The sequence below is a fragment of the Tenrec ecaudatus genome (genome assembly GCF_050624435.1).
Source record: "Tenrec ecaudatus isolate mTenEca1 chromosome 5 unlocalized genomic scaffold, mTenEca1.hap1 SUPER_5_unloc_5, whole genome shotgun sequence".
Lineage (NCBI taxonomy): Eukaryota > Metazoa > Chordata > Mammalia > Afrosoricida > Tenrecidae > Tenrec > Tenrec ecaudatus.
The window spans coordinates 1,314,118-1,336,007 of record NW_027457603.1 but is presented as its reverse complement, the minus strand read 5'-3'; the positions used below and the strand labels follow the sequence as shown (position 1 = coordinate 1,336,007).

At 47.0% G+C, this 21,890-nt stretch overlaps 1 long non-coding RNA gene across 2 annotated transcripts in view; it reads right to left on the bottom strand.

The window, feature by feature from the left end:
- The window catches only part of LOC142435878 (uncharacterized), an 84,102-nt gene that overhangs the window by 48,041 nt on the left and 14,171 nt on the right, over nucleotides 1-21,890 (bottom strand). For both annotated transcript variants that reach the window (XR_012781633.1, XR_012781634.1), the window contains exons 2-3: nucleotides 12,832-12,918; nucleotides 10,994-11,078 (exon numbers count right to left, since the gene is read on the bottom strand). This is a non-coding gene — a long non-coding RNA (uncharacterized LOC142435878). The remainder of the gene's footprint in view (nucleotides 1-10,993; nucleotides 11,079-12,831; nucleotides 12,919-21,890) is intronic.

The window sequence follows — 21,890 nt, the reverse complement described above, 5'->3', positions numbered from 1 at the left end:
CCCTTTGCTGTGAAGCACATTCCGACTCCTGGCTGCCCCTGTGCCACAGAGTAGAACTGCCCCGCAGGGGCTCCCTAGCTGTCATCTTTACAGAGGCACATGGCCACACCTCCCTTTTGGGAAGCCACTGGGTAGGTTTGAACTTCGGGGTTGTAGTAGTCGATGTTGTAGAGCCCTGGAGTCAGTTCGGATTCATAGGGGCCTGTGCACTAGAGAGAGAAACAAAGCCCAGTCCTGCGCCATCCTCGCACTTGTTACTGTATTTGAGCCGATTCTTGCAGCCACGGTGTCAATCCACCTAAGTAAGGGTCTTCCTCTTGTTTGCTAACCCTCTGCCAAAAATGACGCCCTTCTTGCAGGACTGGTTCCACCATAGTAATAGGTCCAAAGTACCTGAGACAACGTCTCCGCATCCTCTTTCAGATCTCCTGCCTTTAGTTTGTCAGCTCACTTCGATGGAGTCGATGCTGAGCCATAGCGACTCTATGAGATCAGAGCAGAACTATCTCTGTGGGTTTCCCAAAGGCTAACTCTATGGGAGTAGAACGCCTCATCCTTTTCTTCTGAGGACTGACTGGTGGTTCCCCACTGCTGACATTACAGTTGACACCCAAGGCATAAGGTACTATGCCACCAGAAGTCCCTTGCCCCTGTGCAATAACCAACACCACCTACACACAAAACCCACCCCTTCTCTGTCAGTTTGATGTATGGTGATGGCTTGAGTTGCTATGAAATTGGAAGCTACTAGGGGGAACCCGACAAAAACTACAATTTTTTCAAAACTATGCATTTAAATTTTTTATCCCCTTCATAGTACTCTCCATTACACTTCACACATTTGTCTAATCTGTGATTACATTCTTGGAAACATTTTTCAAACTCAGCAGTTTGGGTGACACCCTTGTTTTTTCTCCCCCTCTTCTGTGTTGTCAAACCACTGTCCTTCATTCATGGAAACAGAAAGAAGTCACATGGAGTGAGTTCAGGTGATTAGGATATGAGGGACAAGAGAGGCATGCTTTTTGGGGGGATGTTTTCATACTGTTATTTCTTTTCTCTTTTTTTATAATCAATTTTTGGGGCCTCATACAACTCTTATCACAATTGATACATACATCATATTTGTACATTCATTGCCCTCATCATTCTGAAAACATTTGCTCTCCACTTAATCCGCTGGCATCAGCTGATAATTATTCCCCATCCCTCATGAACCCTGAATAATTTCTAAATTATTATTTTGTCATATCTTACACTATACAATATCTCCCTTCAGCCACTTTTCTGTTGTCTGTCCCCCAGGGAGATGGTTATATGTAGATCCTTGTAATCCGTTTCCCCTTTCCATTCCTCCCTCCCTCTACCCTCCTCGTATCGCCACTCTCACCACTGGTCCTGAAGGGATCATCCGCCCTGGATTCCCTGTGTTTCCAGTTCCTATCTGTACCAGTGTACATCCTCAGGTCTAGCTAGATTTGTAAGGTAGAATGGGGATCATTTTAGTTGTGGGGGAAGAAGCATTTAGGAGCTAGAGGAAAGTTGTATGTTTCATTGTTGCTACAGTGCACCCTGACTGGCTCCTCTCCTCCCTGCTACCCTTCTGTAAGGGGATGTCCAATTATCTACAAATGAGCTTTGGGTTTTCACTCCACACTCCCCCGTATTCACAAAGATATGATTTTTTTGTTCCGATGATGTCTGATACCTGATTCTTCCGACACCTCGTGATCACACATGCTGGTGTGCTTCTTTCATGTGGGCTTTGTTGCTTCTCAGCTACATGACCACTTGTTTAACTTCAAGCTTTTAAGACCCCAGAATGTATAACTTTTGATAGTCGACCACCATCAACTTCAGTCACCACATTTGCTTATGCACCCATTTGCCTCCAGCAATTGTGTTGGGGAGGTGAGCATCACGGAATGCCACTTTAATACAACAAAGTATTTTTGCATTGAGGGAGTACTTGAATGGAGGCCCAATGTACATCTGTTACCTTAATACTAAACCTATAAATATATGCATATAGATCTATTTCCCCATCGTTATACATAAATATATTTACATATGCACATGCCTTTATTTAGACCTCTATAAATGCCCTTTGCTTCCTACCTCTTTCCTTGATTTCCTTTTACTTTCTGATTGTCCCACTCTCATGTTCAGCCTTCATTTGTGTTTCAGTAATTCCTCTAGGTTACATTACTCTTGGTTACACTCTACCAAGCCTCCTACACCCTCCTCACCATCTATTTGGATCACTTGGTGTTCCCTTGTCCCTGGGTTTGTTAACAGCACTTCCTTTTTCCCTACACCCCCCTTTCCCATCTCCCTCCCCCAGCTGTCAGTCCCATTGTTTTCTCCTCCAGATTGTTCATCCAGCCTATCTCATTTAGACAGACCTGTGGAAATCATAGCATGCACAAAAACGAGACAGAGCAAACCCAAGCAACAAAATGAAACAAAAGAACAACACCACCACCAACAAGCCAATGACAAAAAGCAAAACAAAACACAAGAAAGAAAAGCTTTTAGTTAGTTCAAGGACTGTTTGTTGGCCTTTAGGAGTGCTTTCTCATAGAGTATGATGGGTCAGCTAGCCCTGGCCCCAAAGTCTATTTTTGGTATTCCCTGGGGACTTCGTTGCTCTGTTCCCCTTCCTGTTCTGTTGTACACCCTTAGTATTTTGCCTCGGTGTGCTGGGATCAGATCGGGCGATAGAGGCATGCTGTTTTTTGTGTGTGAACAGGTGCACTGTCATGGTGGCAAAACCAGTCCCCTGTCTACCACTAATCAGTCCTTTTTATTTTAAATAAATCATTTTATTGGGGGATCTTACAGCTCTTGTAACAATTCATACACCAATTTGTATGAAGCACATTTGTACATACATTGCTATCATCATTTCCAAACATGTTCTTTCTCCTTGAGCTCCTTTTTTCCCCTCCTCCCACCCACGTGAACCACTGATACTTTATACATACTTTTTATTTTTATATTTTACGCCTCTGCTGTATCCCTTCACCCAAACTTCTGCTGTTTGTTCCCCTGGGTGGTGGAGTGGGGCTGTATGTCCATCATTGAGATTGGTTTCCCCTTTCTTCTGCTTCTCCCCCCTACCTTCCCTCGTGGTGTTGCTACTCTCAGTATTGGTCCTGAGGGGTTTATCTGTCCTGGATTCTGTGTGTCGGAACTTCTAGTCAATAGCAGTGTGCAAGCTCTGGTCTAGCCAGACAACTCAGACCTTCTTACACAATATCTTCAGAACCTCTATATAGGAAGCTTGATTAACAGTCTGACCTAGTGCAATGACTAAACTCCAAATGCACTATCACCCTCACATCAACAAAACCAAACAAATGAGCATCTTCTTGAAGTTTGAGTTCACTTGACGAGGTGTATTTGAGTGAGGTGATGATGGCGTCTTACACTGACTTGATTTATGTTTGCATTCTGGCTTGTGAGGAGAGCACAAGGTCTTGTCACCAGCAATGACCTTGGGAAAAAAGTGTGGGTGCACTAGCTCAGAGCAAGTTGCCAGATGCCTGCCCAAACAGGAGAATGTATATTTTGAAATGTGTACCCAGTGGAGCTTTGTACCGCTTGGTTTTTTGGCGGGGGTGGGGTGGGGGTGGGTGGAAGGCCGGCTACTCCTTTGTAGGTTAGATAATCTGAGATGTGCTATTTGAAATTTCCTGGGGCCAGTTTTAGACAAAACTAGAAAAGTTAATTTTGCTGTATGGAAAAATCTGACAGTCTGGAAGTATCTAATTTTCCTCACATGCCATCATTCCCCTAGTAGCATTATTCTTAGTTAAAGCTCTCCTCTGTTCCTCCTTAGGGTTTCCCCCACTACCTGATGTTCCTTTTCTCCTACTCATCATCAAGGGACTTGTGTCCAAAGTGAGGACAGCAAATAATTAAGAGACCCTCCTGACTCTCTGTTAAGAAGGGTGCTCTGGTGCATGCGTGTGTTTATGTGTGCACATACAATCGCATTTGAATTTTGTTGGAAGAGGCTTCATAGAGACAGAGAGTGACATGGTTAGAGCTGCTGCACATGTAGAGCACTGTACTCTATGGTGTTCTAATTCAAATGCATGTAAGGTCCAAGAGAGGTAATAGAAGCAAGTGACCAGGGTCAGGGAAGGCAGCAGGAGGAACTGAGGGAGCCTGAATGCCTCACACCCTGCCAGTTTCACTGATTCTTGGATGGGAGAGTACCAACCTAGTGCTGTGAAATCTTCGCAGTTTTCAGAGGCTTGGGGGATTTAAATTTTGTATGTAAAAAATAGACATCAAAAATGCTTGTAATTTATTGATTTCGATAAACACACTGAATGCCAGTACTCAAGTCAAAAAAACCAAACTGACAGCCATCGAGTCTTTGCCAACTCATAGTGACCCTATTAGACAGGGTAGAACTGCCCCTCAGTTCAGCTCCCAGCCCTGGAAGCCCACCAGTTCCTCGTTATTATCATGAGGAATACTATTTTCACAAGAGCATTACATACCCCTAGAGACTAAACCATAAAGCCATATAGGCTTTGACCATCAATTCTGATATGCTTTTTCCTCAAACTGATGGGTCATTTGATGGAATCCTTGTATTACTTCCCTAACATAAAAATTAATCAAGCAAAGGAGATTCAGTGCTCAGTACTACAGCCCCCTATTTAGAGATTAACTCTTAAAAACCACCACCACCACCACCACCACCACCACCACCACCACCGCCCCCTTATCTATGTTGATAAAAACCTGAGTAGGCTGTATAAATATCTCAAGTATTTAGGATAAAATGGATTCTTATTCTACTGTCACATATTTAGTTTGAGTTATGTGTTTCCATCTGAACACAAATTAAATAGACCTCATTGACATCTTTTCAAAATGCCATAAAAATTAAATGATTACCTTAAAAGATACTCAGTATAATTAGGCATCAGAAAAATGTACATCAACACTAGAGCGAGATAGTGTTTCAACCCATCAAGATGACACTAGCCAAGAATATTAAAAATACCATTGAGTGCTGGAAGAATGAACAGATTTGTGTCAGAAGAACAGTCTGAAAGGTCCTTAGAAGCAAGCACGGGGAGACTTCACATGCTTTGGGTATGTTATCAGGAGATGCCAGTCCCTGGAAAAGGCTGAAATGTTAGGTTCAAGTATAACAACAGTTTTGAAGATGGTGTAGGACTGCGCAGTGGTTCATTCTGCCTTGAGTTGGAACTGACTCAATAGCACCTAATGCTAAAAGCTAGATGCTTTTGATCCTAAATGAAAAGTGGATGGTCCAGCCTCCATACCAGCTACGTGGACAACTGCCCCTCCCCCCAGAAGAATTTACTTTAGAAGACGGCACTGAACCTGTAGCTAGGGGAGATGGACATGTCTGATCAGAGCACACAGGGGCAAATGAAGGGGGAGGAAGAGAGTGGAGCACACACTGGTCCACCAGGCTTGGAGGATGATTTTGGCACTCTGAACAGCCAATGTACAGAGTGGACCATATGGCTGATCCCACTATGAGACATGCCATCCCTTGCTGGCCCAGGGCCCTATGGGGACAATACCGGAGACTCTGTGTTGGGACTGACCCGACTGGCCCTCCAACACGGAGGCAAATCACTAAAAGCATGCAGCAGAGCAACCATGGGAGCAGAGCGGGTAGCCCCTGAGGGAGTACAAAGGACAGACTCTGGGGCCAGAGCATGATACGCCATCAGACCTGACTGAAGGACACACCTATAGAAAAAAAAAATCAGACCTTGATCTATTTACAGGTTTTTCTTTCTTAAAAATTTTTTTTGTCTTTTAATTAATTTACTCTTTTATTGATCATTGGTTTTCTGTTGTTGTTTTTTTGTCATCACTGTGTTCTCACCCATCGCCTATCTTGCTATGGTTTGATTTTTGGTGCATATTATTATCTCAACAGATCTATCTAGATAAGATAGGCTGGAAGAATAGGCTGGAGGAGAAAACAACAGGACCAATGGTTCCCGGGGACATGGGAGAGAGAGAGGAGGGGGTAAGGAGGTGATGCTGACCAATCCAGCGACAGGGGAGCAACAAGTAATCCAAAATCCGTCGCAAGGAGGGTGTGAGAAGCCTGGTAGGTATTCAGCAAGGGCAATGTAACCAAGAGAAATTACTCAAACCCAAGTGAAAGCTGAGCATGATAGTCGGACAAGAGGAAAGTAAAAGTAAATAGAGGAAAGAACTAGGTGACAAAGGGTATTTCTAGAGGTCTACATACTGGCATGTACATATGTAAATATATTTATACAGGAGGGTTCGTAAATAGATCAACGTGCATATATTTATAGACTTAGTATTAAGGCAGTAGATGGACATTGCCAAATACTTACTCAATGCAAGAACACGTTATATTAAATTGGCATTCCATGATGAACACCTTTCCAACATGATGGTTGAAGAAAAATGTGTGCACTAGCAAATGTGGTGAAGAAAGCTGATGGTGCCTGGCTATCAAAAGTTATAGCATCTGGGATCTTACAGGCTTGAAAATAAAGAAGCGGCCATCTAGCTCAGAAGCAACAAAGCCCACATGGAGGAAGCACACCAGCCTGTGTGACCATGAACTGTTGAAGGGATCAGATATCAAGCATCAAAGAACACAAAAATCATGTCATTGTAAATGAGGGTGAGTGCAGAGTGGAGACTCAAAGCCCATTGGTAGGTAACTGGACACCCCCTTCCTGAAGGGATGTGGGGACGAGATAAGCCAGTCAGGGTGCAGGGTAGCAACAATGAAACATGTTTCCTCTAGTTCCTAAATGCTTCCTCCCCCCACTATCATGATCCAAATTCTACTTTACAAATCTGGCTAGACAAGGGGATGTACAGAGAGATCGCCTTGGAGATTGGGTGGATGTTCCCACAGTAGCGTGGAGCCTCACAAGTGGTGGTCAGGCGTTTCCCACAGTCACTTGTAGGACCTCAGGATTTAGGCTGGGGATGCCCCCACTTTTTATAGGGGAGAACAACCTGTGGCTTAGTGTGTGGGAGAGGACCAGCGTGAATTCCCCAGCTGCTTGCCACGCCAATAAGTGGGGGGTGGGAGCTCCCTCAGTTGGGCCTTCAGGTTTGCCCTAGGCAGAGGGGAGTGGCCTGGAGACAGCTATTGTCTTGTGATGGGAAAGAGAGTGAAAGGAGAGGAAAAAGAGAGAAAGAGGAAGACACAGACTGGGGCAATAATGCCAACCAGACTGACAACCACTCACCCACAGACAACTAAAATGCACAGAGTAAACAAAGGTGACAACAGTAAAAAAAAAAAAAAAGAAAGAAAGAAAAGAAAAGAAAACAACTAAAAAGGAGAACCAAATCTGTGGAGGCTGTGGTAGGAAGTAGAGAAGAGCTAGATGGAGCGGAGAAAAGCAGAAAACCTGTAAGAAGAGCCCAATAAAAGGAAAAAGAGAGAAGAGAAAAGGAAGGAGGAGGAGAGAGTATTTTTTAAATGGTTAAAGAAATAACTGACCCTGTGTTATGCTGTGTGTAGCTCTGACTCGTCCTGTGTGCAGTACTGTCTTAGGGGTCAGGCTGCCCACTAGGAGGACAGGGTTGCCCTAGGCAGAGTGTAGGGCTCTGGAAACCAGCAGTGGTATGTGCAAGCAATGAGAGGGAGCAGAGAGAATCGTACAAGCTAAGAGAGAGGTGAAGAAAGCAAAGACAGAAAGAGGAAAGAAAGAAAAAGAGAATAAAGAGAAAGAAGGAAATAAATCCAACTGAGTTCACTAAGGTTGGCTGTGATGGTAAAGAGCAAGGAGAGAGAGAAGGAGGAAATAAAGTATAAAGTAGTAGCTGATCCCTGATTGCTTGGATGAGGGGCCAGAGGGGTTTAGACACTGCTCCAACATGGCAGGTCAGTGTGCCCTTTTAATGCCGGGACCCAGTGGTGCTGGGCAGAATTGCCCTAGTTGACGAGATCACCTTAGGGGCATGACGGAGGTTTCTTCAACGGTGCAGCGCACTGTAGGTGTTTGTCCCAGGTGCCTTGTGTGGTGTACAGCACTCCCACACAGGGCAGGCTGGAGTGCCTCCTGCTATTTGGGTTGATTTGCCCTAAGCGGAGGGAAGTGACCTGGAAGCCTTTAGTGGCATATGAGAGGAGAGAGTGGGAGAGAAGAGGAAAAAGAGGGGAAAAGGGGAAAAAAAGAGGGATAAAGAAGAAAGCGAGTAAATAAAAGCCCAACACCAACCTGAGCACGTTGAAACTGAGTGCGGTGGAAAAGTTAGAAGGGCTAGTGAATAAAGTGAGAATAAGTAGAGCAGTGGGTAAGGAGGTAATGATACTTGATCACCTGTCCTTGAGGCCAGAGGAATTCCAACTCTTCCTCAAGGTCACAGGGTCATGGACTTGTAAGGTCTCTCTCTCTGGCCTAAATTCCAACCCCAGTCCTTGGCTCCCCGCGAGAAAAATTTCATGCGGAAGCCGGGCTCGTGATCCAAGTGAATTTAATGAGAGTTAAAAGAAGCTTCAGGTTTTACAAGGCACCCATAGGATTCCTTTGACCATGGGGCCTGGCAGAGACTGCCTCAGGTCATGCAAGGATCTCTCTCCTCCCAGGAAGACGACCTGGACCACCCCTCTCCCTTCTGGTTCCTGCCTTTTCAAGGGTTCCCGGGGAGGCTGGTGAAGGACCCCAGGTCAATCCCATTGGCTGAACTGCAATCATCTGGCCCAGGTGGGCTGCTCCAGGTGCAACATCCATCGGAGCCCACGGGCAGGAAAATCCAGCTTTCCTATGCTGGCTCTCCTGGGCATGCGTTAATGGACTTTCCCATCCCTGATGTAGGGTTCCACAGATGCTGTGTGAGATTACTTCAAAAGCAAGATCGCGCCCGTGGCCAGGGGTCACTTGGGTGCTGGAGTACCTGCCTTGTGCTGCATGTAGCACTGCAGCAGGGGCTGGGAGGGGGCACTGGGGGGCTCCCTCAGCCCCGTCTAGGGCTCCAAGACCGGCAGGGCCTCCCCAGCTATGTGCAGAATCACTGAGAGGGAAGCTTGTTGTCCTATCTAGACTGCTGATGCTTCCTAGATCAGAGGATTTTCTTTTTTATCCCTCTGGCCAGCTAGAATGAAATTGTCTCCCACAGTCTCTGGGCTACAGCTCAGTGCTCTTTAAGGCTGACACTGCTACAGCGGGTCTTTGTTATGGTAAAAGCTGCCAGGCCCTGTGGCTGAGTTCTGGCATTCCTTAGCTAGGTTGCTTCCTATGCTGATTTATGTTAAGGGACTCCCCTATGTGGTGCTTGGAGCTGAGCAACCAGACTTGGGTTTGAGTTTTAAACCAATCATTTATGTTTCACCCTTAAAAAAAATTCTACTTGTGATGTGCTCAGATTTGGTGGCTGTCAAGCTGACCCCCAGAGGGGGAGATGCAGCTTATCAGGGGGGTTGTTTACTAGTCGGCCAATTGGAACTAAATTTGCTCCCTGGACTCCCGACTTTCTGCCTTTTTCTCCCACACCATGATCTTCCTAAGGTAATAATATATTTTTTCTTCTACTCTAAATTATGGCTACCCACCACCAACCCCTGACCGTGAGCTCAAGGCATCCAACCGCATGGAGAGCTCAGTGTGGGGTTCCCCTCGTGTCTGAGATTCTGCCCCCTCTCAGGGCGTCCACCTGCAGGGATCCCTGCTCCAGGCAAGGGCATATCTGGCGCCTGCCACTTCGTCAAAATTATAGTGCTGCTTTAAAGCATTCTTGGTTTGCTTTGTGAGTGGAAATCCCACAAAAGAAGGGGTTCAGGAGAAACCCTGTTACCCTAGTTCTAATTTCAGAACTCCACCTCCCCGTTTCCTTCACCTAATTTCCTATTTTTCTGGTCTGGCAGCAGGAGCTCCAGATAGATGGGTCCTATCTGGTTGCCATTTTCTCTGAATCCCTCCATCTATTTTTTTTACACTCTTAAAAAGTACAAAACATTTACTCTACAAGCGCAAACAGATTTTCAAAAGCAGGGAAAAACCTGAACGTTCAGTACATGGTTCAATCGTCTTTTCATCTCTGCGCCCTAACTATGCTGAGCTCCATGGAACTGCATGGAGGGGAGCTATTCTGGCGTCATCGAGCCAAGTGAGTGTTTTGAATTACCTCAAGTGAATATTTGACTGGAAAGCATAGGGTGTAAAAAAACCCTGAAATCAGATGGTGCACATCTATCACAAAGAACAGGGCCTTGTACTTAAACCTTTTTTCTGAAAATAAGCAGCCATCTAAGTGAGATGTCAACTAAGTCCGCCCAGAACAAGCAGCACAGCCAGTGTGATGCCAGGGTGATAAATAATAGAATCTCAATCTGCAGGTATGAACAAGAATCAGAGCTTAAGTTCGGAACACCCAGTTTGCAAAAGGACTCAAATGCACATGCGGGGTGAATTCCCTCTGACCACAGCCCATGGACATGAACAGATACAGTTAAGTTCAAATGTAACACCTGATCATTTGATCTCTTCAGACTAATTTTAATTTGGTTCCAGTTTTTAGTATTTTTCACTTTCTGTTCGATTGAGGTTTTTCTCTCTTTTATCATTGTTAGTTTTTCTTTTCTACTTGTTTCTTGATTTTGTTTTGTATTTTTTTTTTAATACATATGAAATCCAGGAGAGGCAAATCCAGAGAGACACTAACAGAATTAACAATCTCCTAGGGACAGGCAGGGAAGATTTGGGGGAGTGAGGGGGGGGCTAACAAAAATGAATATAAAAGAAGGAAATGATGTAAACCTGATTGTGGTGAGGATTGCACAAATCTTAATATGACTGAAGTATTGAATGATATATGTGAATTATATGAGAATTAAAATAAAACAAAAGCTGAGGTCAGAGATAGGGCAGCAATTTAACCCTGAATCTCTTGGTGAAGATTGAATGTCATTTTGTGCCAAGAGCCCATTTTTCCACTCATGAAGTTTGGGGAACCGGCCATGCTCCTTCATCACTTTTCTTACCTCAATAAATGGGTACAGTTCACTCTTCTCCCTTTTCTTCTCTGTCACATACTTTGCAGCAGTCAGGGGAACAGAACTTACAGTCCTGAAAGGGATCCATGAGTGTTAGTCCAGGTAGACTAGAGAAACAAATCCACACTCATATGTGTATAGGAAAGACCTTTATATACAAGAACAGTTGTATATTGAGAAAGCATTCCAGCCCAACCAAGATCAAGTCCATAAGTCCAATATTAGCCCATGTCTGATATCAATCTATAATGTTCTCTTCAGACTCATGAAACACCTTCAATGACCCCAAATGCAGGAAGATCACAGGTCAGTAGTTGCAAAGTCTTCTGCATCCAGTGGTGGTAGAAGCATCTCAGCTTTGGCAGGGTCTCCATGTGGCTCCTCCAGTTCCCAGGGCATGGGTTCTATCAGTGTGGTGCCATGTGTCTTGTTAGTAGGACATCTCTCAGGGAATGAGCAGAAAGATAGTCTGCTGCCTCCAAGGAGGAAAGACCAGATTTCCCAGAACCCTGACGGGAAGGCCAGGCCCACAAAGAGGCCTCATTGGCCATAACCCAATAGAGAGACTAGAGTCTACCCCTTCACTCTTAATCCTCTCAAGTCCCAAATTGACACCAGATTGTATAACTACAACAGACTACCCCTTGTCCATTTGACATTTTCACAAAATTCTTTAGCCGTATATAATTTCAAAACAATAATAGAATCATATCAGTATCTAACAGTATAATATGAAAATGCATACATTTCACTCCGTGCCACCCTCCTTTAAACATAATATTCTGTAAGTGATGAAACAAAAATATCCTATGCTTAACAATTGCAGGTAAGGTACACCCACATATTAATCCTATAATTCTATGAATATATTCCAGTATCTATGAAATCTTGTAAGCTAGCCACTTCACGCCTTTATCTGGCCCATTTTGGCTATCCAGTTTCTCTACTGCCTACTTCCATCAACCCAGTGCTCTGAGGAGACAATCATATTCTTCAATATAAAGAGTCTTCATGCCAGTTGGAACCTTGTGAAGTCCACATCCACAAGAAAGTCAAAGCAGGACAGTTCGTCTATACAGTCTGCAGCAGTATACACCAGTGCACAGGCTCAACATTCTTCTCTTCATCTGGTCGGGTTCGGGTCAAGTCAATGTGGGCTCCCTCTCTTGGCCTCACCTCAGTGTCCATTGGTCGCATTGCCTTTAGGCCTTGGCCCCATCACCAATTCTCTACAACTCTAGTCCCCTCAGAGTAGGTCATGGACTTCAAACGAGTCAACCTGCTCTCATCTTCTTCTCTACTGCCTGTAAACCAGGTCCACGAGTGTCAGTGGTCAGAATGAACCCGCTGCTCTATTGCTGCTATTCTGCCACTTTCACTCAACAAGCAGATCCAGGTGGTCACCTAGCAATCATTTCAGGCTTCTACAGGCTCCCTTGAATGTTCAGTACTAGAAAGGAATTTCTTCAGGCTTTGAGATTTTTTCCAGTTTCTGACAAAGACCACTATTCAAAATTCAAATATTACAAAAGTTCCCTTTTAATGCACATGAAGCTCTTCCTCACAGTGGGAGCAGTGCACAGAAACGGACCTTGATGCTGGGCTGCTGTGTGCGTGCTTTGGTCAGTTGGGAGCTGCTGATTCACAGATTCACTTCATGTGGATGAAGATGCTTGTTTGCTTCCCCGTGAGTTTATCGCGCTTCAACAGAGAAGAACCCTGTTCTTGGGTTTTGCCTCTGCCTTGCTCCTAGCACCGCTGGAATAGAAAGATTACAAATGATTTTTTGTTGTTGTTTTAAAAAACAGAAAAGAAATGCCGTGTACCTGTTAGGTAAGTAGAGGCAGAACTGAGGGTGGTCGCTGTGCATGCCAAACCTCCTCCCCATCACAACAGTTGAAAGCTGCTTCAGGCTGGAAAGATGCACACATTTAGGTCCTTGTGACAGGAAGCAGGTCAACCTGGGCGGGCCCCCATCTAGACCAGGTGGGCTTAATTCAGTCAATGGGGTCAAACAGTACCGTCAGCCATGCCTACTAACAGGGTATGGGTGGGGGCCTCAAACCAGCTGTCATGCAACCCAGCGCGCGTGGGCTGTCCAGTCCGCCCCCACCCCCCACGAGCATATTTGCCTCTTCTATCCTTTATAAAGTCACTTGGATCACAAACTAGGTTTCTGCGTCAATTGGTTCTTGTGTGAAGCCAAGGACAGAGGTACATTTCTCCCAGAGAGAGCCCTCACATAACCAAATCAGATTATAGCCTTCAGTGTTAGGGTTCCAACGAATTTTGGGGGAATATCTCAAGTGGTAGTGGTAAGGACACAACTCAAACCATATTATCTCTTTATTTTGCTCAGCCAGATGCTTGCCCTTTGAGCCTGAATTGTTGCAAGGCTTATTACCCCATCAAGTGTTCCCAGAGCAAGCCCTAAATGGGCAGTAGTCACACACAAGGAAGATTTACAGGGGACACTGTTAAGAATGATTAATGCTTAAGTGTTCCTTGTCTCCCCAAATGTACCATGTGGCAGAAAATTTGTTAGATCACTCTCCTGGGAGAGATATACCTCAGCTCTTGAATAACTCTCCTGGTCATAGAAGTCAAATTCCAAGCTTTTCATCCAACATTCATAAAGCTAAATAAATGTTACATAAACCTAAGTTCTCTACCTTGGATAAGACAAAGTAAAACCATGACTTGAGAAGGTTTACATTGAGGACAGAGACAACTTCAGATATTCTAAGCCTATGAAATTGGTCATGATTCAGGCAACTTGCCAAGGAAGCACGTAATACCAAGGTGGGAGGTGGAATGAATAAGAACTTGCACTAAGATTCCATTCCATCAGGTGCAGCTGGTGACTTTGGAGGCCCAGAGCAGGCAGTGGGAGAGAGAAGACCAGAGCAGGGGAGGGATGTGATGAGCTGGAGGGTAGAGGGAGGGATTATGTGTTGTCCTGCTGTCACCTCCCACCCCACTGTGACCCTTTAGTGATGTGGGCCCAGGTTTGTGATGCAAGTGGGTTTGAAGCCAGAGGGGACTCAGAGTGCTCAGTTGCCTGAGTGCAACTGCTGTATCCAGAAGATGGAGGAGATTCTCTTTCTGCTGGAACTGAAAAGTGCTTCCTGGCTGACCTACCAATACCCCACCTGGTTCACTGTTTTGACCTTGGGCATCCTGTATGGAGTGGGTTGCTTCTTCCTGGTCCTCCCCTTCCTTCCAAATACTCCACCTGTGCGACCACCCAGGAAAAGGATAAAGGTAAGAAATTCTCAACCCAGCCATAGGAGAGATTGATTTTACCTTGTTTTATAAATTTTTCCTTTCGTAATTAATTTCCTGATAGGGGAAATCTCAAGAAAGAAGAGACCATCAGCCCTGGCTTTGGAATGTTGATGAGGGCTGGTGCGTCCTTACTCACTGTTAGGACTTTGTTCACTGCATTGGTATCATTTTATCCTTGCCGGCTTATGTTGATTTTCATTATTTCTGTTGGCTTTCCCTGTTTGTGAAGCACAGGAGGCGTGGATGCATCATGATCATGGACACAAGGGTTGACAGAGTTGCAGGTGGAGAGATCTCATGGCAGAGGGAGGGATTGTGAGATCAGCAGTGTGGAGAACTTCCCCATCGGGAAGCTAGGGAGTGAAGGGGGATTGATTTCAAGACGAAAAAATGAAGGAGGCCAGAGGGGACAGAGAGCTTTAGACCTGACTGTGATTACACAACTCCTTTTGAAGGCAATTTAACCATGGAGGGGGGGCGGGGTGTTGTTCTAAAATGGATATGGTAATCATTGATTGTACCATTGCCCTTGATCTGATTGAACGACTGAACTATTGACTCGTATGATATGTAAATCATTTGCCAGTAAGATGAGCATTCAAAAATATTTCTCTTTGAAGATCTCAGACCTCCCATCTCTAGTTGTTATAGAGGGCAATAGGTAAAAATCCCCAATATAGTGACGCAGTGGCTAAGGACTAGATGACTAGACATTTCAAAGGGCAGCTCTCATTACTGGTCCTCAGTCTCTTTCCTTGAGCTCCAGTCTCTGGGCCAAGGCTCCTTTTCTGTCTGGGCTAATTGAGAAAGCATGGCTGACCCCGGGGAGGAAGTGGTCAAGGGCTGGCCCAGAGCTTCAGCCTCCATAATCAAAATCTTGCCCACCAGAACACTGAGTGCTGAGAGTGTGTGCTCTCCGTGAGCAGAGGAAGGCTGACGGAAGAAATGCACTCTAGGTCTCACACAGAAGCTGGTTTCTGGGCTTTAGTCATTCCATGGAGATTGTCATTCTTCTAATCACCAGTAAATGCCTGCAGTTTGTCACAAAGAACAGACGCAGGATTGGATTCCAGCCTGACTTCCTCTCTTGTGCCCCAGCCTCAGGTGGAGACAAGGAGAAGCAGCAGGTCAAGGGACAAAGGTGACGCTCTGAAAGGTAAGGTTCTGCCCATTCAACCAAGCTCTGTAAGCTCTCCTGTCCCCTCCTCTGCAGGATGCCAGTGGCAACAGCCCGTCTCTCTCAGGTAATAATCCTGAACAAAAGGATACTGTGGATGGAAACAGAACCCAGATATTTCCCAGATGTACAGGAGGGGCCTAGGATGGGATGAAGGCTGGCCAAGGTAGGACCCAGTAGGGAGCAGTGGGGGTGTCAAGAGCAGATTCTGGTGGATTTGGAGGTGGAACATTGAGGGGTAACTGCGATAAGCTGTGTAACTTTGCCAAGGTTCAGATTGCTCACTGAGACCCCACAGACAATATTGGAAACCGATGCTCCTTGAAATGCCAAAGCACCTCCTGCCCGTGGGAGTAAGCTATCATTTGACCTTGAGCTCTGGAGAGTCCAACGTCCTAAGTGCACAGCCCGTGTGACATTCCTTTCGGTCCTCTGGGAGGGCTGCACCATAACGGTTCTCTTGATTTCCAGTTTTCCGAAGCTTCCTGCAAGAACTATATGGCGCTCAGAACCTGCGTTTGCGTCTTAGGCAGAAGTAAGTAACCTTCCTGCTTCAACGCGGGGTGCATCTTCCAACCAGGGTGCCTGTGTGGCCTCGGGCTGCAGAGCAGCTGGGATGCGCTGGTTTGGGGGACACTTTCAGGGATGGGCAGAGAATGACAGGAGTCCCAGGCAGTGGGGTGGGGCAGGAAGAGCAGGCCATCAAGGCTTGGGGAGGGGCTGAGCTTGCACCGACCCTTGCTAGCCTGCTAGGTCTCTTGCCCCTTCAGTCCTGGCAGTAATCTGGTCCTTCTGTCTCCTGCAGCCACTTGGGAAACCCACTTGACACTGGCAGCTTTGGTCAACAGAAAGCTCAAGCCCTCTCTGGTAGCTGGCGAAATAGAGGTACGGCTGAAGTCCACGTCGGTACGCGCGCCCCACACGGTTCTGCGGCTCATCCATTCCGGACACCTAGGTCTCAGAACTCCACCCTTCCACGGGCCCAGATGTGCATCTCAACTTCTCATGTCTTACCCGCCTTGAGTCAATCACCAGACTGCGCACATTCCCGTGAACCTGACAGTCTTTCACCCACACCACTGGCTCTTCCCTCACCCAGTGCCAAACCCCCGGATTCAAAGGCCTACCTGCAGCCTCCAAGCACTCTCTGGGACTCACCAGCCCCGCACCCCACAGGGACTCCTTCTCAGAATGACTTGTTGGCAAGGCCCAGGCAGAGCCCATCTCCACACAACCGCTGCTCCACACCTGCCATGGCAGCCATCACAAGTCAGGATCCCACAGGCCTCCCTACTGCCTCCCCACCCCAGTGTTGGGCAGCTGCCAAGAACTTACAGCTTCCCTCCTTGGAATACTTTGGGTCTCTGAAAGAGCACTCTACCTGGCACCCCCAAGAAGACACCTTTCGGGAAGGACCCACAAAGAGGCAGGGGGAAGTAGGGAGGCCCACCTTGCTCAACCCCAATGTCCACAAGCTGCTGGAAATAGAAATCACAAAGGCAGAGAAATGGAATATTTGGGAAGAAAAAGGAAAGGGTGTATCAGAATACCATCTGCAGGCCTTAAATATGTTGAAGGCACTCGATGGGGAGCAGATCACTGCACCTCCCCAGCCCTTCTGGAATGCCAGCATCAAAGCAGAGCAGATACCCAGCCCTCAGAAGCATTTTCCACAAAAATTCAGTGAGTTTTTCTGGGGTCTACCTTTTCTGCACAGGGAGTCTCTGGCAGCTGCTCTCAGGGTCTCTGGATCCACCCTAGAGTTTCCCACTGTCTTATTTAATGAAATTCCTAATGCCTTACCCGCTCAAATGCATGCTAAAGAGTACCCACTCTTGTTGCAACGTCACTCCTTGCCCTACACTGAAGGCCGATTCCAACTTTTACTTCCAACTGCATGCCAAGCCCAGGCCCCACCGCCGGCTACAGTCCTGACTCCGCCCGGTCCACAGCCCCGTGGCCCACTCGCAGTACCTTTTCCTCCTCCTCACAAGAGTCCCTGTGATGAATCCTGTCTTACCGTCCACACTAAGTCCCAATCACGCATTCCAAATTCACTTCAACAGCTGGAAAGCCATTTTTTAAAGAAACAACAGGAAAGTGAGAATTCTTTACCCTTTATGATGCCACGACCCCAGGAAGCTTTTTGTCTTCGCAAACCCACTCATCCCCAGGACAATCAGAAGGTGCAGACCCCAAAGACAGACCCCAAGCTTCCTGGCTGCTTGAAGCAATCGGAGCTCCACCGCCAAGAGAACTTCCCTCAATTGCAGGGGCCCCTCGGCAATGGGACTCTTGAGTCTCTGACACTAAAGCAGCCTCAGGAAAAATGGCCAGGGACTTGTCTGGATATGAAGCAGCCCGAATGCTCCTGCTCAACACCTGGAGACAAGCAGGGGAAGAATGTAATGAAGACGGTGTCCCCAGGAAGATGCACACATCCTGGACCGTCGCTTGCGTGCTGCAGAGCCGGTGTCCAGCTGAGGAACAACTCGGTCAATGGACAAGGGAATTACTTGAGGAAAATATCCAAATGTAATCTATCTCTCTGTGGATCAGGAAACTACTTCCCAAAAGGAACTCCGGGAGCCGACTCAAAGGAGTTAAGTGATTTGAGGATACACAAGGGGATTAACGCAGGAACTTACACCCTAAGGGGTCCAAATAAAATCCTACTGGAAAACACCCTGAATGTCCACATGTGCAGGAAGGTGGAGCAGATTAGAAAGGATCAGATCCCTGGCATTGTTTGCCGTTCATGTCTTGCGACGACCACGCACGCTTTGTCTATTTCCCTGACCCACCCACATGTTGTCAATGTGGCCTCCTGGGGAGAGCTGGAAGATCTGAACACAACGCAGAGCCTTTCCTTTCTCAGCCCGGGCACTCAACAGGTGCTGGACTCGCATATCGTAAGGCTCCAAATGAGGCAGAGGTGGTGCATGCCCCTCAAAGTCCTTGAGCCCACAAACCTCTGTAGGACAAGAAAAGACAACGCAATGTCCTTTCCAAAGTCCACCTGCTTAGCCACCCCTAAGTATTGAACTAACCTAGTAACTGAGGCTGTCAAGGTCCTGGGAGAACCCTGTCAGGCAGACTGGGGAGAGAGAGTGACCCCAAAGAAATCAAGCCCTACCCTGGAGAGTCCTTTTGCTGATTGCTCCCCTACAGAGGAGCCTGTTCAGGGAACCCCAGCCTACCCCCCACTTGATAATGACAGTGGATGCTCATTGGCCCTCAGGCAGCCGTTTCCAGCCTTCATGCCCAGTATCCTTGGCAGAACCTTCCAGAATGAAAGTGTCCAGAGAGAGAGCCTAGAGCAAACCTCAAATCCAGTACTGACCAGCAAGGGGTCAAGGAAAGAGGGTGCTAGTTGTGCCCCAGGAGGCCCCAGATTGGAAGTGAACTCTGAATGTCCATCTTCAAGAGCCAAAGAGACAGGGTTGGTGGTGGTCAAGAAGTCCTCTTCAATAGAGCTAGACGATAGAGACACTTTCAAAACCAGTGTGCTGGCAAAATCTCAAACCAATGATGTGGACCGGGGGTGCTTCGAGGCTCTAGGATGTAGTAAAAGTTTCCTGCTACCTGGAAAGTGTGCTCCAGTTCCTGAAAAGCCAAGCCTTACAGCACGAGTGTGCAGTGAGATTAAGCTCCAGGTGGAGGTAGAGGCAGAGGATGGTTCTCCATGCTGTCCTGTTGACGGGCTCCTTCAGGACTGCACCACTGATGTGCTCACTGCCACCAATGTTTTGCCTTCTCAGGTGGTCCATTGCCGCCCCCAGCATTTGTTCACTGGGGATAAGCCAATATGTCAAGGGCCAAGTGGCTTCGTGGTGGCTAGAGCAAGTTACATGGGGCAGCAGAAGCTCAAAAGCCCCAACCTTCAGGACCCCTCGACAAGGAGAAGGAAGGATGCTGTTCCCACTGACAAGAGGGAGACTCATAAATGGCCCAATCCAGAAGAGCATGGAAAAGGATTAGCGGGAAGAGGCATCTCCCAAGTCTGTGGGTTAAGCCAGCCTGTGCAAGACAAGGCATTGGCTGAGTGCCTTGAGATCAAGTCCTCACAGCTCCCACCAGAGAAGGGACAGCTTCCTGCTGAGGGCCACAGCAAAAAATGGAGGAAGCACTTTGTCCAGTGGATTTGCTCCAGCAAAAAATCTACAGGACACAGTGATCCTTTGCAAAAAGGAAAGCCCGTATTACCCTGTGGTCACAGCCTTGGGCCCCTTCAAAGACAACCAGTGTCTCCTAACAAGGTCACGGAGGCTCAGGTGCTCACGACAGATGTTGGCCAAGTCCTAGAGGGGACACCAGGCTGTCATCAGGAGTATCTTGCGTCAACGTTATGTCCACGAAAAGAAGCGCAGGCCTCAGTTAATGGATGTTCCTCCAGCTGCAGGGCTCCTTTCTTTGTAGAACACAGGAGAGTGGCAAGTGTGAGACCCTGCCTCCACCAGGCGATACCTGACTGCCAGAGCCTTCCCACCACGAGCACCTGTATCAGGGATGTATTCACAAATTTCTGTCCGTTCAGGGGATTCATTGTCAGAAGCCACACTCAGCCATTGCCCCCCAGGGTGTTTGTGTGCCCAGTCAGCTTGCAGCAGCAGAGGCGGAGGAGGTGGGCTTACTCCAGTTACCCTTACCACTGCCCACGTCACTGTCTTCGAGAATATGTCTTATCTGGCAAATTAGAAGACGCTTCTTCTGCTCTGATTAGTAGGAAAGTATCCATGCCAGCCACTTTAGCCTGTTCTGCACAGGCTAATGGCTTCTCTCAGCCATGATATTCATTGTTCCAAATTGAGATTTTCCCCCTCCTACATTAAAGTGTGACTTCTGTGCTGCATGGCGGGATCTAGAGGGGGTGTCATGTGTGTTAGTCTTTGTAGAGTAGAGAAACAAAATTCATACACTCATATTTTATGAGTTTTATATAAAGGTTAAGTGAACATTGAAAAGCATCCCAACCCAGTTCAATCTAAGACCACCAGTCCAATAGTATCCCATGTGTCTGACACCAATCTACAAAGTCCTCCTCACAATCCAAAAACACACGGGGAGACAAGGACTGCAGGAGGAAATTGTAGTCCGTGCGCTGGCAGGTTCTCCATGAGGCTGCTGCAGAAACCAGGGCTGCAACAGGGTAGGTCCATGCGGCTTCTCCTCAGGGATCTCCCAGGAAATGAGTCTTTCCAGCTGCTTTAGGGACCTAACAAATGCATATCCACCCTGGTGGCACTATCAGAGAACAAGAGACCAGAAAGGCTAGGCTCACAGAGCCATTGATCTCCCTGCCCTTCAATTAACCCCACATGAGTTCATTGACGAGGTTGGCATAATATACCTTTAACTATGTTAGATACTGCGTCTCCTTCTCTGAGTGCTAGCTTTGACTTCTCAAAGGGCAGGGCTCTGGAGGAGGTTTTCAGCAGTGTTTCCCACCCACTTCCATCCCAAGTTCTTCATTTTGCACCTCTTATGATTTATGGTAACACCCCTACTGTGAAAACCTCAGAAGGTCCCAACACAGTGAAGAATGTTCCCTGGTGCCATTACTTTGTCTTCAACGTTATGTGGCTGCAGTTGATAGGTTTTGAGAGGCGCAATCCAGCCAAGAAATTCCATCGAGGGTCCAGAAGAGGTTTAGACCAAAGTAGCGTCTCATGGTACCAAGCAGGCATGAGACATGTGGCGGCCTGTCTAAGTCCCACATGTGCATTTGATGAAGGCTGCCAAGTTTGGCATGGAGGTTCCGCCTCAATACACCTGTCACAAAATGGGAAATGACATATTTTGCTACCTTTGCCTCTCTCCCAGACTAGGGTAACCTCCAGGATGGAAGTCCCAGGTCTGACACATGTGGGTGGGAACTGCTAGGGAGGCTGCCAGCGGGGGACTCTGCTCACCCACTGCACCAAGGGAAAATCCGGTTCACAGCTCACATGCCTTCCTCTGTATATAAACCCGGAGAAGGAGCAACAGCTTAGGCTGAGTGGTACAGGATGAGCGTCTGTGTAATAACCACTAATGGTTAGGCACCATGGACACAGGGTAGGGAAGGATACAGTGAAGAAGAATATGAAGCGTTGGACGTAGCAAAGGAGGCCAAAGAGCATGAGGATCCCCAGAAATGATGCAAGACACAAGCGGAGCTAACACAGGCTTACAAAGGGGAATCGGCCAGGTGCTTCACCCCAGCTTTAGCTAGCTGCCCCCACAGCAGAACTTTATCTCCTACAGAGAGCACTGGGTTGTATAGCAAAGGCACAGCTTTCAAGCAAGGAAGGTTACTTTCTCAATACTATCTTTAGTGGGGCGACAAACTGTTATTTTACTTGATTTCCATCTCCTGACTGGGGGAAGGATGAGTTGATAGCCAGGGTGGGGTAGAGTGGGGATGAGTCAATAACAGGG